The sequence below is a fragment of the Choloepus didactylus genome, chromosome Y (assembly GCF_015220235.1).
Source record: "Choloepus didactylus isolate mChoDid1 chromosome Y, mChoDid1.pri, whole genome shotgun sequence".
Taxonomy (NCBI): Eukaryota; Metazoa; Chordata; class Mammalia; order Pilosa; family Megalonychidae; genus Choloepus; species Choloepus didactylus.
In genome coordinates this window covers 21,816,753-21,829,232 of record NC_051335.1, presented here as the reverse complement: position 1 = coordinate 21,829,232, position 12,480 = coordinate 21,816,753, and the positions used below count along the sequence as shown (strand labels likewise).

The window sequence follows — 12,480 nt, the reverse complement described above, 5'->3', positions numbered from 1 at the left end:
CACCTGGCCAAGGTCACACGAGAGGTGAAACAGCAGGTTTATACATGGCCCCCAGGACTGGGACTTCTAAGTCTAAAATTCTTTACTCCATACACACCCTACTTGTTTGCACGTGAGATGACCACACAGGGTACCTGTGATAGGGAGACTATTAAGGAGAGTTTGTGGGGCAGGGATGGGGGCAGTCTCACCTTTTACCTTAGTGATACTACCCAGGCTGAAAGGAGAGAGAATATGAGCTGACTGGATTGTATGAGCCTCTAGCCTTTATTACAAAAGTAAACTTTAAAAGGAAGGAAAAAATTCATCCATAGTCTCATCCCACAGAAAACTACTGTTAATATTTTGGATAATGTCTCAGTGGTGTTAATTACATTCACAATGTTGTTCTACCATCATCACCATCCATTACCCAAACTTTTCCATCATCCCGGATGGAAACTCTATACCAAATAAGCATTAACTCCCCATTCCCCACTCCCACCACCACCCCGGTACTCTGTAATCTTCTTTTTGTCTCTGTGAGTATGCATATTCTAGTTATTTGATCTGAGAGGACTTAGACAATATTTGTCTTTTTGAGTCTGACTTATTTCATTCAACACGTTCTCTTCAAGGTTCATCCATGTTGTCACATGTATCAGAACTTCTTTCCTTTTTATGGCTGAATAGTATTCCATTGTATTCCTATACCACATTTTGTTTATCCATTCATAGGTTGATGGGCACTTAGGTTGCTTCTACCATTTGGCCATTGTGAATAATGCTACAGTAAACATTGGTGTACGCATATCTGTCTGCACAGATATCTGTCTGAATCTCTGCTTTCAGTTCTTTGGGGTACGTACCTAGAAGTGGGATTGGCAGGTCATATGGTAATTCTATACTGAACTTTCTGAGGAACTGTCAAACTATTTTCCACAGTGACTGCACCATTTTAAATTCCCACCAATAATGCACAAGGGTTCTTATTTTCTACATTCTCTCCAACACTTCTTATTTTCCATTTTTTTAATAATAGCCATTCTAGTGGATGGGAGGTAGTGTCTCCTTTTGGTTTTGATTTGCATTTCCCTAATGGCTAATGATGTTGTGCATCATTTCTTGTGCTTTTTGGACATTTGTATAGGTTCTTTGGAGAAATGTCTATTCAAGTACTTGGCCTATTTTTAAAAATTGGATTATTTGTCTTTTTGTTGTTGAGTTATAGGAGTTCTTTATATATTCTGGGTATTAAACCCTTAGCAGATAGATGGTTTCCAAATATTTTCTCCTGTTCTGTAGAGTATATTTTTACTTTCTTGAAAATGTCCTTTGATGCACAAAAATTTGTAGTTTTCATGAGATCAGATTATCTATTTTTTCTTTTGTTGCTCATGTTTTTGGTGTAAAGTTTCAGAATCAATTGCCTCATACAAGGTCTTGAAGATATCCCCCATGTTTTCTTCTAGGAGTTTCATAGTTTTCATTCTTAGGCCTTTCATCCATTTTGAGTTAATTTTTGTGTATGGTGTGAGGTAGGGATTCACTTTCATTTCTTTTGCATGTGGGTATCCAGTTTACTCAGCACCTTTTGTTGAGGAGACTGTTCTTTCCACATTAAGTGGACTTGACACCCTTGTCAAAAATCAATTGGCCATGGAGATGAGGGTTTATTTTTGAACTTGTGGTTTGTTCCATTCTCTATATGCCTGTCCTTGTGCCAGTACCACACTGTTCTAAATACTGTACGTTTATAATAAGTTTTGAAATTGGGAAGTGTGAGTCCTCCAACTTGATTCTTCTTCAGGATGGTTTTGGCTATTTGGGGCCCCTTGCCCTTCCATATGAATATGATGGTTGGCTTTTCATTTCTGTGAAGAAGGCTGTTGTAATTTTGATTGGGATTACATTGGCTCTGTAAATCACTTTGGGTAGTATTGACATCTTAGTGATATTAACTCTTCCAATCCATGAGCCCAGAGTGTCTTTCCATTTATTTAGGTCTTCTTTAATTTCTTTCAGCAATGTTTTATAGTTTTCCATGTACAAGACTTTTACAGCCTCAGTTAAATTTATTTCTGGATATTTTATTCTTTTAGTTACTATTGTAAATGGAATTGTTTTCTTGATCACCTTTTCAGGTTATCCATTGCTGGTGTATAGAAATGCCGCTGATTTTTGTATATTGATCTTGTATAGCCCACCACTTTGCTGAATTAATTTATTAGCTCTAGTAGCATTCTAGTAGATTCTTTGGGATTTTCTGTATAAACAATTGTATCATCTGTGAATGAGGAAAGTTATACTTTTTCCTTTCCAATTTGAATGTCTTTTATTTCTTTTCCTTGCCCAATTGCTCTGGCTATAACTTCCAGTACATTGTCAAATAATGGTGGTGACAGTGGGCATCCTTGCCTTGTTCCTAGTCATAGGAAGAAAGCTTTCATTCTTTCATCACTGACTATGATGTTAGCTGCGGGCTTTTCATAAATTTCCTTTATCATACTGAGGAAGTTTCCTTCTATTCCTAGTTTTCTGAGTGTTTTTCTCAAGGAGTGCTGGATTTTTGCTAGTTGCCTTTGTTGCATGAATTGAGATGATCATGTGGTTTTTCCCTTTCCTTTATTAAGTTGGTGTATTACATTGATTGATTTTCTTATGTTGAACTACTCTTACATTCCTGGGATAAATCCCACTTGGTTGTGGCATATAATCCTTTTAACGTGCTGTTGGATTTGGTTTGCTAGTATTTTCCAGAGGACTTTTGCATCTGTTTCATAAAGGATATTGGTCTGTAATTTTCTTTCCTTGTGATATCTTTATCTGGCTTTGGTATTAGTGTGATGCTGGCTTCATAGAATGACTTAGGAAGTGTTCCCTTATCTTCAGGTTTTTGGAAGAGTTTGGGCAGGATTAGTGTTAACTATTCTTTGAATGTTTGGCAGAATTCACCAGTGATGCCATCTGGACCTGGACTTTTCTTTGTTGGGAGGTTTTTGATTAGTGATTCAATCTCTTTACTGTTGAGATTTTCTATTTCTTCTTGAGTCAGTTTAGATAATTTGTGTGTTTCTAGGAATTCATCCATTTCTTCTAGATTATCTAATTTGCTGATGTATAGTTCTCACAAGTATTCTCTTATAATCCTTTTTTATTTCTATAAAGTTGGTAGTAATGTCCCCTCTTTCATCTTTGATTTCAGTTATATGCATCCTCTCTCTTCTTTTCTTTGTCAGTCTAGCTAAAGTTTGTCAATTTTATTGATCTTTTCAAATAACAAACTTTTGGTTTCAAATTGATTCTCTCTTTATTGTTTTGCTTTTTCTATTTCATTTATCTCTGCTCTAATCTTGGCTGTTTCCTTCATTGTGCTCAATTTGGCTTTATTTTGATCTTTTTCTAGTCCCCCAGGTGTGAGATTAGGTAACAGATTTGAGATTTTTTTTTAATGTAAGAATTTACAGCTATAAATTTTCCTCTGAGCACCACATGTGCTGCATTTCATAAGTTTTGGTGTGTTGCATTTTTATTTCCATTGATCTCAAGGTATTTCCTAATTTTCCCTGTGATTTCTTCTCAGACCCATTTGTTATTTACGAGTATTGTTTAATTTCTACATATCTGTGAATTTTCCAGTTCTCCCTCTACTGTTGATTTCTACCTTCCTTTTATTGTGGTGAGAAGAGACATTGTATGATTTCAGTATTTATTTTTAACTTTGAGACTTGTTTTGTGACCTAACAATGGGTCTGTCCTAGAGAATTATCCATGTGCACTTGATATTGTTGGGTGAAGTGTTCTATAAATGTCTGTTAGGTCTAGTTGGTTTGTAGTATTGTTCAAGCCTACTATTTCTTTATTAATCTGTCTAAATGTTGTATCCAATATTGAAAGCGGTATATTGCCTTCTCCTATTAGTAATATAGAACCATCTATTTCTCCCTTCAAATGTGTGAATATTTGCTTCATACATTTTGGGGCTCTGCTGTTAGGTGCACATATATTTATAATTGTTTATCTTCTTGATGAACTGGCCCTTTTATCAGTATATAGTGTCCTTCTTTGTCCCTTGAAACAGTGCCTGTTTAATCTATCAGTATAGCTATCCCAGGCCCTCTTTTGGTTGCTCTTTGCACGGAATACCTTTTTCCTCCCTTTCACTTTCAACCTACTTGTGTGTTTCAATTAAAGATGAGTCTGTTGTAAACAACATATACTTGGGTCATGGTTTTTTATCCATTCTGCCAACCTCTGCCTTTTGACTGGAGCATTTAATTCATTTACATTTAAAGTAACTACCAATAATACAGGACTTTTTTCTGCCATTTTGCTACTTGGTTTTTGTACCTTTTATGTCCCTCAATCTTCCATTAGTTCCTACTTTTGTATTTAGTTCTTCTTTTGTAGTGAACCATTTAGAGTCCCTTAATTCCTTCTGTGAATATTTTTCAGAAATTTTCTATGTTGTTCCCATGGGGATTAAATTTAATATCCTTAATCTACAATATTTCCTTTTGATTTGACACCAATTTAACATTAATAGCATACATAAACTATGTTACTGGACGCCTCCACCCTCCCATCTTTATATTATCCTTGTCACAAATTACATCTTTATTCATCATGTCCAAAATCATAGATTTATCATCACTTTAGGTGTATTTGCATTTTAGATCTTGTAAGAAGTAAAAGGTGGAGTTCCAAACCAAAAATACAATAGCATTGGCATTTATAATTACCCATGTAATTATCTTTATTGGATATCTTTATTTCTTTCTGCAGCTTTAATCTACTGTCTAGTGTCCTTTCCTTTCAACTTACAGAATACTCTTTAGCATCTCTTTGTAGGGCCAGTCTAGTGGTGATGAATACCCTTAGCTTTTCTTTGTCAGGGAATGTCTTAAACTCTTCCTCACCTCACTTTTGAAAGACAGATATAGAATTATATTTTGGCAATTATTTTGTTTCAGCACTTTCAATATGTTGTCCCACTGTCTTCTTGACTCTGTGTTTCTAAGAAATTGGCACTTAATCTTACTGAGGCTCCCTAGTAGGTGACATGTTGCTTCTCTCTTGCAGATTTCAGAATTCTCTATTTTTGGCATTTGACAGTTTGAGTATAATATGCTGTGGTGTGGATCTATTTGGGTTTATCCTATTTGGAGTTCGTGGAACATCTTGGATGTATATATTCATGTCTTTTGTTAAATTTGGGGACTTTTCAGCCATTATTTCTTCTAATATTCTTCTGCTCCTTTCTCTCTGTCTTCTCCTTCTGCAACTCCCATAATGCACAAATTGGTATGCTTGATGATGTCCCATGGGTCTCTCAGGCTTTGTTCACTTTTCTTCATTCTTTATTCTTTCTGCTCCTTGGACTGTATAATTTCTATCTTATTATCTTCAGATTCACTGATTTTTCTTTCTGCAAGCTCCAACCTACTGTTAAACCCCTCTAGAGAATTTTTAATTTAAGTTATTGTGGTCTTTAGCTCTAATATTTCTGTTTTGTTCCTTTTTATCATTTCTGTCTCTTTATTGAAAATCTCATTTGTTTCATATATTGTTTTCCTGATGTTCTTTAGTTTTTTGTCCATGTTTTCTTTACCTCTTTGAGCATATTCAGATTCTGTCCAGTATGTCAAAAGTTTGGTCTTCTTTATTGAGAGTTTCTGATGTTTTCTCTTGTTCCTTTGGATGGGCCATCATTTCTTGTGTCTTGGTATGCCTTGTAATCTTTTGCTGCACACTTTACATTTTAATATTTTAATGTTTTAACTCTGGATGAGGAGTCTACTCCTTAAGTTTTATCCAGCTAGTAATATGACAGAGATTTCCTTGAATGCCAGGAGCTAACAAAAAATTCCTTTCACATTCTTTGCAAATTGGTCCCCATGTTGACTGGTGCTCTCTTTCAGAGCTTAGCCCTCCTAATAGTGAACCCAAAGAACAGCCCAAGGTAAAAGCACAAAGTTCTCTCCAGTCTTTTCTGAGCATATGTCTTTTCCTAGGCATGCACTTGTAGCCTTTGTAGCCTTAGGAATTCCCCCATTTACATGGATATGAATGCTCTCTCTTCTCCCCATAGTCTTTCTTCATGGTCCCAGGTGCTTTATTGAATGTCTTAAAGTCAGTAATCCTTTGCCACATGTCACTGCCATTTGATTGTTTCTTACACTGATTTAGCTGCCCACAAACAACTTCTGCATGCGGGGCAAGTTCTGGCATGGCGAGCCAGAGACGAGCATCCTGCTTCAGTCCTTCAAGCTGCTACCTGATAGATTGGTACAGACATACAAGCATCCCAATATGTGCATAGGGGTTACTCTACCTCCACCGCAACAGGACCAGAGACCTGCCTGGGGAGCACAGGCTGATCTATACCGAGCCAGGAAAGGGGTAGGGGAAGGGCCAGCAAGAGTACAATGAAGTTTTCCTACCACTTTTGCCTTTTTTTTGATTGGCATTTGTCCAGTCACTGGAAACATTTAGCTGTTTTCTGGAGCTTGAGAAAGATGGTTCTTCCAGTTTTGCTGGTTGTTTAAAGTTTCTGTGGGGAGATTGAACCCTAGACTGTCTCACTTTGCCATCTTGGTGGTGTTACTCCCAGACTGTTTCTTTAGCATAGACTCCCAGAACTGATTCAAAGCATATGAACATTTTTTTTCTCTAGGTCTCCTATATTCTACATTATAAGATATTTATTTTACATTTTTCATGGAGTTCACATTAGTGGTAACAGACAGTGTTTCTCCTTCTGTATCTGGCTTATTTCACTCAACATTATGTCTTCAACGTTCATCCATGCTGTCATGTTTCATGACCTCATTCTTTCTTACTGCCGTAGTATTCCATTGTATGTATGTACCACATTTTGTTTATCCGCTCATCTGTTGAAGGACATTGTTTCCATCTCTTGGCAATTGTGAACAATGTCGCTATGAACATCAGTATGCAAATATCTGTTCATGTCATTGCTTTCAGATCTTACAAGTGAAATGACCAGATCTTAGGGTAACTCAATATGTAGTTTTCTGAGGAAATGCCAAACTGTCTTCCACAGTGGCTGTAACATTATATAGTCCCTCCAGCAATGAATAAGAGTTCCAGTTTCTCTACATCCTCTCCAGTATTTGTACTTTCCTGTTTAATGGCAGCCATTTTTATTGGTGTGAAATGATATCTCATTGTGGTCTTGATTTGCATCTCCCTAATAGCTAGTGAAGATGAACATTTTTCATGTGCTTTTAACCATTTGTATTTCCTCTTTGGAGAAATGTCATTTCATATCTTTTGCCCATTTTATAATTGGGATGTTTGTACTATTGTCATTGAGTTGTAGGATTTCTTTATATATGCAGGATATCAGTCTTTTTTCAGATATATGGTTTCCAAATGTTTTCTCCTATTGCATTGGCTACCTCTTCACCTTTTGACAAATTCTTTGAAGTACAGAAGCTTTTGATTTTGGGAAGTTCCCATTTATCTGTTATTTCTTTTGTTGCTTGTGCTTTGGATATAAGGTCTAAGAAGTGACCTCCTAATAAAACGTCTTAAAGATGATACCCTACATTATCTGCTAGGAGTTTTATGGTACTGTCTCTTATATTGAGGTCTTTGATCCACTTTGAGTTAATTTTTGTACAGGGTGTGAGTTAGGGGTCTTCTTTTATTCTTTTTGGATACAGATATCCAGTTCTCCCAGCCTGATTTGTTGAAGGGACTGTTCTGTCCCAGTTCAATGGATTTGGGGTCCTTATCAAAGATCAGTTGACTGTAGAGCTAGGGGTCTGTTTCTGAATTGTCAATTCAATTCCATTGATCGATATATCTATCTTTGTGCTAATACCATGCTGTTTTGACAACTGTGGCTTTATAGTAGGCTTCAAAGTCAGGAAGTGTAAGTCCTCCCCCTTTGTTTTTCTTTTTTAGAATGTTTTTAGCAATTCAAGGCCCCTTTCCCTTCCAAATAAATCTGATAACTAGCTTTTCCAAGTCTGCAAAGTAGGTTGTTGGAATTTTGATTGGTATTGCATAGAATCTGTAGATGAGTTTGGGTAGAATTGACATCTTAATGACATTTAGCCTTTCTATCCATGAGCATGGAATATTTTTCCATCTTTTAAGGTCCCCTTCTATTTCTTTTAGTAGAGTTATGTAGTTTTCTTTGTATAGGTCTTTTACGTCTTTGGTTAAGTTTATTCCTAGGTACATGATTTTTTTAGTTGCTATTGAAAATGGTATCTTTTTCTTGAGTGTCTCTTCAGTTTGTTCATTTCTAGCATATAGAAACGTTACTGACTTATGTGCATTAATCTTGTATCCCGCTGCTTTGCTAAATTTGTTTATTAGCTCTAGTAGCTGTATCATCAATTTCTCAGGGTTTTCCAGATATAAGATCATATCATCTGCAAACAATGACAGTTTTACTTCTTCCTTTCCAATTTGGATGCCTTTTATTTCTTTGTCTTGCTTGATTGCTCTGGCTAGAACTTCTAACACAATGTTGAATAATAGTGGTGACATCCTTGTGTCATTCCTGATCTTAGAGGGAAGGCTTTTGGTCTCTCACCATTGAGTACTATGCTGGCTGTGGGTTTTTCGTATATGCCCTTTATCATATTGAGGAAGTTTCCTTCAATTCCTACCTTTTTATGTGTTTTTTGGTCAAAAAAGGATGAACTTGGTCAAATGCTTTTTCAGCATCTATTGAGATGATCATTTGATCTTTCCCTTTTGATTTGTTAATGTGTTGTATTACTTTGATTGATTTTCTTATTTTGAACCACCCTTGCATGCCTGGAATGAATCCCACTTGGTCATGGTGTATGATTTTTAATGTATCTTTGGAATTGATTTGCAAGTATTTTGTTGAGAATTTTTGCATCTATATTCATTAGGGAGATTGGCCTGTAGTTTTCCTTTCTTGTAGCATCTTTAACTGGTTTTGGAATTAGAGTGATGTTGACTTCATAAAATGAGTTAGGTAATATTCCATTTTCTTTGATTTTTTGAAAGAGTTTGAGTAGGAATGGTGTCAGTTCTTTTTGGAAAGTTTGGTAAAATTCCCCTTTGAAGCCTTCTGGCCCTGGGCTTTTATTTGTAGGAAGCTTTTTGATGACTGATTGGCTCTCTTTCCTTGTGATTGGTTTGTTGAGGTCTTCTATTTCTTCTTGGGTCAGTCTAGGTTGTTTATGTGTTTCCAGGAAATTATCCATTTCCTCTAAATTGTCTAGTTTGTTGGCATACAGTTGTTCATAGAATCCTCTTATGATTTTTTCATTTCTTCAGGATCTGTAGTAATGTCCCCCCTCTCATTTATTATTTTGTTTATTTAGGTCTTCTCTCTTTTTGACTTTGTCAGTCTAGCTAAGGGTTTGTCAATCTTGTTGATCTTCTCAAAGAACCAACTTTTGGTTTTATTCATTCTCTTTTTTTTGTTGTTCTCCATATCATTTATTTCTGCTTTAATCCTTGTTATTTCTTTTCTTGTACTTTCTTTAGGATTAGTTTGCTGTTCATTTTCTAGCTTCTTCAGTGGTTCTGTTAATTCTTTGATTTTAGCTCTTTCTTCCTTTCTCATGTATGCATTTAGAGCTGTAAATTTGCCCTTCAATACCACCTTCGCTGCATCCCGTAAGTTGTGTTGTGTTCTCATTTTCATTCATCTCTAGATATTTAGCAATTTCTTTTTTAATTTCTTCTTTGACCCACTGATTGGTTAGGGGTGTGTTGTTTAACCTTCAGATATTTGTGAATGTTCTAGATTCTTGATGGTATTGACTTCTAGTTACATTCAAAGCATCTGAACATTTTAAATGCTATCAATATACATCCTATTTTTAATTACTTATTTTTACCTTGTACCATTCCACAAAGGATTTGAGGTAAAAGGATTTGAGGTAATTTACAACAATGCGTAAAAAGAATAAAATAACTGAGAGTGATAATAAGGGTAGAAAATAAGTGAAGATAACCGTAGAAAAGTATTAAAACCCAAAGTAAGATTAGCAAAGCAGTGCACTCTGTTGGAGTGCTGTAGTACCCTGAGATAAGCCTCACATTTGACTGGAGTCTTCCTAGCCATCAAATCAAAGAGGGAAACATCAGCTCCAAGGTTCATAGTTACTGAAACACACAAATAAACCACATATTCAGAAGCAACTGAGGAGTTCTGAGATTCATGTAATCATTTGCTGAACAAAGATCCTTTTTCCCAATAATATTCCTTTGATTTACTCCCCAGATGTCCACAAAGGTGTCACTTTAAGCCATCCTAGCCCATGGCAAAAAAAGAAAAAAAAAAGCCAAAGGGATTTTCTCTGCTTTAGTGGCCTCTTTCCCCAGGTAGAACATGTGGTCTCATAAGTTTGGGTGCTTGGTGTGTTCCTAAAAGGACAGGACTGTCTGACTGTGAGTACAACTTGAGTTCAGTCTGTTAGTTTGGAGGCTGACAATGCCAAATCATTCAGGTTCTGTAGTTACCTAAAAATAATATTAAGGGTCCTCAAGAACTTATTTCTTTACATCTGGGGAAAGGAATAGTTTTTAAACTTAAAATGCTTTCCTACTAATCATACTGTATTTCTAAAATATTTCATTTAGCAAACATTCAAATTAGTGGATGCTAGGGCCAGTAAAATGTTTTGAAGTAAATTTCCTGAATCCCCACTTCTCCTGTGGGCTCGGGATCTGTCTCAGGGAGTATGCCCTGTGGGGCCTGAGCTTTTGTAGTCAGGGAATGTAGGGGTATTCTGCTATGGGAAACCCAGCCTAGGGTACCACAGGGCCCTGCAGTCTTAGGAGGTTGGGGCAAGGCAGGAAATAAAGGTTTTGCTGCAACAGTCAAGCTGCTTCTCCTTTCCAAGTACAGTTCTCCATGCCTTACCTGGACCTTTATTTCAACTCAGCTCTTAGAAGCCCAGAAAGTGTTGTAGTACATGCCCACAGGCCAGTCTTAGAGCTGGATTTTCCCTCAGTAGAGGCCAGACAGTTCGGCTCAGGCTGTTTCCAGGCTTTCCACCTCTGCTGACCCTCTGGGGTGGGCTGGGCTGGTTGTGTTTGAGGTTAATAGTCAGCATGGTTCAGGAACTGAGGAGAACTTGCCTCCATCCACTGGTCCTTCTCCACCATTACAAGGATATGTGTGTCATACTGAAGGCCACCCCCATCCCCCTTCTGAAATGAGAAGCCCAGAAGTCTGCCTTGCCACTCCCTCTTCCACATACCCCCTTCCCTCCAGGGTTCCAGGACTCCTGCTTAAACTTTTTGAGGCTGGCATTACCTCCAGGACACACCAGCCTCCACAGCCTGGTGTGCTCAGCTATGCCCAGTCTGACCTTTGCCAACCTTCCCAGACTTGTTCCTCTCACTGTCCACCAGGTACCTCAGGCTTCAGCGCTGGGACCAATGGCCAAGCCAGGCACCCTTGCTCACATTTGGGTCCTTGCTCCATCATGCCTCTTACTAATATGTCCTCTCTCCCTTTTCCTGCAAAACCCAACTCTAATGCCATCACCTCTGTATGACTCCCTCCCCCATGCAGATTGCCGCTGTACTACCCCAGCCCTTTCTTCTCATTGTACTCTGACACAGCTTTATCATATATAGCCTATGCCATGTGGACTTGCAGTTGTCTATCTGTCTCTTTTTCCTGTTTAGGTACCATCTGGCTTGGCCCTCTCAATCCCCCCGGCATAATAGATACTTGACAAACGCTTATGAGGTAAATATGTTACTCATTGTGCAATTCAGCTTCAGGCCACAGTGACTGCAACAAGCTGTGAGGTTGACTCTTTCTGTTGCTTTGTGGGGAATATCTGCTTGGCTTCACCCTCTCCTTTGATGGCCAAGGATCCTTTCCTATTTCACTGCTGTCACAGCCCTTGGATCATCTCCTTTGGGGCTCATTCCCTCCTCTTAAGGGTCAAAAGAGCTGCCAAAAGAAATTTGGAAGAAGCTTCTGCTCATGTGTGAGTGGGTGGCATTTTTCTCATCGTTTTGAAGGCCTGCTCCCGTCCCAAAGGGCCACTCATAGGCCAAATATGGAGGGAAGTCACTGGTGTCCTGCTGGGCACGCGAGCACCCGTCCAGGAGCCACCTAATTTTACCAGCCTCTGCTCCTGTGCCAGCTTTCAAGCTGCCAGACCTCAACTCAATACCTTGTGCCTGTCAACAGTCTGCCTGGTGCCTCCACCCCAGGCCAGACAACCTTTTCTTCAAGGTTAAAAGTGGCCAACCTTTGACAGGCAGCATTGGCTAAATACCTTGTTCCTTAAAGGGGAAGTTCCCTGTTGTTTGCTGGTTCTTACTTGGTGATGGGGCAGGAGAAGGCCCTGCGTGCCACCCTGTGTCCTCAGCAGGAGGTTTTGTGGCTGAAGATGCATTGGTGGACTGTCATCATTAAAATAGCCATCTTTGAAAATGTGTGCTGGAGAGGGGCATCCTGTCTGCGGGCCGGCAGGCACCAGGGCCTATGTGGTTGGACAGCTTGTTGGC

General features: G+C 38.3%; 1 pseudogene; it reads left to right on the top strand.

Moving 5' to 3' along the window:
* LOC119524180 overlaps nt 1–12,480 on the top strand; it is a 308,154-nt pseudogene that overhangs the window by 261,809 nt on the left and 33,865 nt on the right.